Genomic DNA, 5,908 nt, shown 5'->3' with positions numbered 1-5,908 from the left:
TGCTGAACCACTACTGTTCCAATACAAGCTGTTCTTGGCCAGTAAAGGCACAGAATTTAGGCTCGCAAAGGAGGCAGAAGCACAGGTAAAATTCCACCCAAAAGCTCCCAGTCTCCCCTCCTTGTCCTGTGCCATTCCCTTCCCACCACTCCATAGCCAAATTCTCAGCAGTATCACTCACTTAGAACTACTGAGAGCAAAAGGTAAGAGCCCATCTGCAGCAGCTCTGGTTAGAGAGGCATAAAGTGGCAGTCTAGTTCTGATCAGACAGATTTGGGCAAGAACTGCCTTCTCTGTTCCATTCTCTTCTCTTGTGAGCTTGGGTTGAAATTTTATCGGGGAAAAGAAAAAATGAGGCAAGAGCCTGGATATGGACATACAGGCTGTAATCAGTCAAGAAATAATAGAAAAGAGCCCATTTAGACAAATTAGATTCCTGGAGTACTTGCCTGCTCTACTAAATTCAGACAGGTCCAGAGCTACACCCCCAGTGCTACCTTCAAGACTAAACTAGAAGTATAAAGAAGAACTGAAAGTATTTAAATTGCAAGCATTTTGTTTAAAGCTTAATTTTAAATGAAAGGTTCATATTCTTGTCTCAGTTTCTCTCTTTTTTATTTCTTAAAATTTATGTAGCTTAATACATGGTATCTACAGTAAGCCTGAGGGAAGCCTGTGCTTTCAGCTGGCAGCACACACAGGAAACCTCCATCTAGCACAAAGTTCTTCAACGCTACACTTTTAACACAGGTTATTTCCTACGGTCTCAGTTTCCTTTTTGTTACTAAATATATAGTTATTATATTTCTCCAATCTTATCTACCTCAAAGTCTCCATTTAATACAACATTTCATTTTAAAAGTTTCTTGGTATCTAAAGGCAGTCAAAATCAGTTTTATTTCATAATGCATTCCAGCACCTTCAGGTGACCATTTTCAGTTACCAGCCATTTAAACCAATTGAGGAAACAAAATATTATGAGAGAAGCCAAGCCAAAGGATAGAACAACTTTTTAATAGTTCAGATGGACTGAATTCAAACTATATTTTACCAATTAAACTTAAATAAAAAATCATCCTGAAATACTAATCCTTTCTATCCCTTCTATCCTCCTTATACTATCTTTACGCCTTCTTCTGCCAGACCCTCTTTACATTCTCTCTGTTTTTACTACTAAGAATAAAACATTAAGCAACCTTATTTTCCCAGGTTAGTTATTTGACACCAACTGCTTCTTCCTATCTTATCTACAGTTTGCTAAAAAGCTGACTATCATGGGTTTTGCAAATATAAGCTATTTAATAGCACAGCTATTTAAGTTTCTATGATTATAGGCAAGACTGCCTACGTGCTCACTACATTTACCACCACTGATAAAGTCATTAGAAAATACCAGAAAGAAAAGAAAGATGTTATACTATATACCTCTAATTGCAAATAGAGATTGACCAGACAATACTGCTACTGTCATCCCTCCGTCCTTCTCCACACTCAGTTGTTTCCCTCTCCAACTGTCTGCAAGTGAATCTGGTTCCTGTTAATTCATTAAATCAACATGCAACAGAACTAGCAGAGCAACCTTGTTTTCTTTACCTGGGAACTAACAGGCAGAAAACCTTACTAAACGTTGCATATTCAGTTAATGAAACACAACACCATGTCAATAGTAAGAGATCTATCTCCATTATTTGGATCAGCTGTTTGGTTCCAATTGCAATTAGAAATTAAAATTTCATTACTGCTTACAGGAGCCATGCCCAATTTTAAACTACAGATTATCACAGGGAAAACATTAAGCATTTAAGTCACAAATTAACAATCACAGTGGAAACAATAATTGATCGGGACATTTTCAGTACATATAAAAGGCGATACACCTGCCTATACAGCTCTGCTTATAATTACCTTGCTTTTCTTGTATGTGTTGTCAGGATAAAAATTGTTATCTTCATCTCTGTAGCCAGTATCTGTCAGATTGTAATTATCTCACTAGACTAAGTTTAAAGCTCACCATAAGTAAAGGAATTTCACCCTTTAAAGACTGATTACAAATGCAGGAGGCATTTTTCTACTTGTTACTATAGAAATACCCTCCAGGACTCCCGTTCTTGGCAGGCCCCGGACGCCCCATTCCCGGGTCTCTGATGTCCGGAGGTAGAGCAGCGACTCTTTCACGGGCACCCCCTTGCCATGGGGAAGGAGCTTGCGTGCCCTTGTGAGGTTGAGAGCTGTGCTGGTGGTGGCATGTGCCTCTGGTGGGGTCTCCCAAGCCAGACAGGTCTCAACTGAAGGGTCAGACAAAGTGTGTCCACGGGCAGGATGGGCTCACTAGCCTTCGGGCAGCCATCCTAGGAGAAGGACAACTCTGACTCCAAACCCGGGCAGATGGAGCTCGTTTAGCCTTGTAAGGCATCCATCATCTAAGAGAAGGACACTCTAAACAAACCTACGACCCGAGGACTTCACTGTCACTGTCCAAGCTCGCTAGGACCTGGCAGATGAACCTCAGGTGTAACGTGTGGGGCCAGTTCCACGCACGCTGCGTCTCACCCAAAAAATCCACCGCGCAGGCCCGAAGGGTGCACTCATCGCTTGCAGTGAGCATGGGAAAAGCCCTTCCCAGATCTTTGTTCGTGAAGCCAAGCCATGATGATGATGATGACTATAGAAATACTGTGCTCCTATATAATCTACATCCTTTTGCAGCAGGCATATAATAATTTCTTCAGTTTTGCACTGAACTGAAAGCAACTCAACAGCAGTTTGTTCTTAAATGTATTTGTCTAAAAATATCTAGCTTAAAAAAAAAAAAAGAATCCTACCTCTCAGGTGCCAACGTATATTAAAAAAAAACCCTGAACAAAGTGTTCCCACTTGGAAAGCCAAAACAAGACAAGACTTGAAACAAAAAGTCCTCGACAGCATGAATTGACAAATACACACCAACTCCGTAAGAAAAATACACCCCAGAGTGGGACATGTGGCACAAGGAAACCACCAAAGCCTGAGAATGACAGGGAGTCACCTGGCTGTCTGGAGGAGATGAGGGGAAAAGAAGAACAAGAAAGAGGGACAAGATATTTCAACAGCTTCATCACACCTTGCATCACCATTTTTTGCTTTCCCTTCACTTCTTTAATAACCATTATTAAAGCAACTTTGGGCAAATGGAAACTTGAGAGAAAGAAGCAGCTTTAACAAGTTATTGGCACAGGCTGCAGATACTGTGAGTTACTTTGCTGCCCGACATTTGTGCTTTACTTGCTGTTAAGACAGTTCTGTAATGCAAAACAGAGATTTATATTGTGCCGTAAGAGGAAGTACCAGAGGTAACATGCATTTATAATTAGACATTCAAATAATTTTGCAGAAACTATGCAGAAAATCCTGAAACAGGATTTAGATACTGCACCAGCAAAAAAATCAAAAGCAGATTGTACACTAAATGTTCTCAAGTTCTCTGTTCAATAAAATACTAAGCTTAGTTCTCTTATTTACGTAGTACAATTAAGAAAAGTTACCTCAATTCCTCCATAATTTTACAATTACATTGAAACCAGTCAACACTGAAACTTAGCTTTAAAACTCAAACCACTCAGTTACACAGAGAACTAGGAACTTCCATACTTACCTGAAACACCAATTACTGTCTTTTAAGTTCTTCCTTCTTTGCTTGCTATTAGTTTTTAAAAGGAAGCTATACAACAAAAACAGTGACCACTCAAGTATATTAGAAAAACATGCTAAGCATAACTAGTAATAATAGTTAGGTGGTTAATTAGTCATTCTCAGCTAAGATATTCTCCTGGTTTCAAACTCTAGAGAACGAAGTGTCTGTGTATCCGTTCCTTAAAGAACACAACCTTTGTTATGAAATAGTGATTTATTTACTTAAGGAACTCCTTCCTACTCCTAAAAAAACAGATCACAAGGCAAACTGCAACTATTATATCCAAACTGCAAAAGAAGTTTTAGCTGATTCATAATGCATCAGGTAACAGAAACTCCAACAGAAACTTTCAGAAAACATATTAATCACCTCACTTACACCAAATTCAAGACCTGGCCATTCATTCCCTTCAAAACAAATTAAATCAATATATGCCACTCAATACACAGTATTCACCAGGGCAATGCAGCTGAGGTTTATAATCTCAAATATGGCTTCCAGGGGAATGAGCTGACAGAGGTTACCTTCCTTCAGAACTAACAAGTTAACTTATCTGTCATTACTCAAATCACTTTTTCAAGATTTAATTTTAAAGAGAATTCTATTCAAGTTTGGTTTGGATTTACATAGTCGGGTTTTTTGAAGCAAATAGAACATGCCTTGATGCAATTCAGTATTTCAAGCTAATGAGGATAGTACATGGCTTTTTAATACACGCAAGTATTTACACAGTGGGCATACTTTTCCTGATCCTAACGTACCACATTCAGCAATTATGTACTTCCTTGTTGCTTTACTTTTTGTGACCTATATCAAGGTTGAAATTAGAATATTTAATGCACAAAAATATGACTTCTAAAGTAAAGAATTTTAGAAAAATTTAGTACAAACATATAGATACATATCTAAAAAATTAAAAAAAACATTCTAGCTTTACAGGTCACTTACTAACTGAACTGAAATACAGAGGTGTAGGCTGATGTCACAACCAAGACCATAAGAGCTTGCTGTCACTAAAATACTTAACATATTCTCCAGTTATAGCCCCTCATCATCACAGTTTTTACACACCCACACACCCCCGCCCACAGCGCATCTAGCAACTGGGTAGTCCTGGGGAACTCAATTAGCCAGATGGCTTAGCAGAAAATTAAGCCTGCAAATAAAAGAGTAGTTTTCTGCTGGATCCCTCAGTTGATCTAACCCAGACCTACTGACCATGCACGTAGAGATGAGTAGATTCTGCTGACACTTGGGAGGGGGAAGAACCTGTGCCTGGAGATGGGTGGGAACCCTCCTTGCAGAGCTAGCTGCTAAACGAAGCCACGCATCATCTGCTGTAGTACATGAGAAGACAAGCAACATTTCAGAATTAATAATCTAACCCTTTACATCCACTTTTAGTCAGAGATGTGAAGACAGAATACAGCTTTGCTACTTTTTTCCATTACAAATACTCTTTGATTAAATTTACTATTGAAAAGAACCAGTTAAATAAATTGAACACAAAATAAAATTTTTCTCTGTCCCTTTGAAGATGCCTAGTGCTATGAATCCAAACAAACTCTGGTTGTAGGTTCTTAGTCAAGTTTAGCTATTGAGTTCCCTTAGAACCTCATCAGCTAACATGCAACTCCATTAATATGATTTCTGTGAGGAATTTAATAGGCTACACTCCACGAAGAGTTCTGACTTAGATTGTCAGTTTCTTTTATACAGAATATTTGAAAGCCTTAGTGCTTTAAAACTACTTTCACCAAACAACCTGTTTCAAAACAAAGCAGAAAAAAAAAACCCAACCCACAAGAGACAATATGAGCCAACACAGTATTTCTAAATACAAAACTCGGGAGGGAAAAAAAACCCACAAAGCATATTCTGTGGGGTAGGAAGATTCCTGCATTCCATCCTTACAGTTTCTTCAGTAGCTGTGGAAGAGCCCCTCAGGACTATGCACTTCCAAGAACTCTAATCTTTTTTAATAGCAAAGGCAAAACACTTATTTTGAAATGAGAACTCTGCAAACTTGGCAGCATTCTCTTTCTCTCGGGAGGAGAAAATGGAAGGGAAAACCTGTTCTTTTGACTCAATAACTAGCATAACATTCAGTAATGACTTAAAAAGTACAATTTTTTCATTTTTACATAACACATAAGGAAATAAATGCAATTAGTTTCAGGAAGAACAGTGGTGTCTAATCCTAATGAAAAGGAAAATCACAGAACTGCCCAAACATTT

Source organism: Buceros rhinoceros, unplaced genomic scaffold, assembly GCF_000710305.1.
Source record: "Buceros rhinoceros silvestris isolate BGI_N320 unplaced genomic scaffold, ASM71030v1 scaffold10914, whole genome shotgun sequence".
NCBI lineage: Eukaryota > Metazoa > Chordata > Aves > Bucerotiformes > Bucerotidae > Buceros > Buceros rhinoceros.
The sequence above is the reverse complement of the archived record's forward strand: the minus strand, read 5'-3'. Positions refer to the sequence as shown.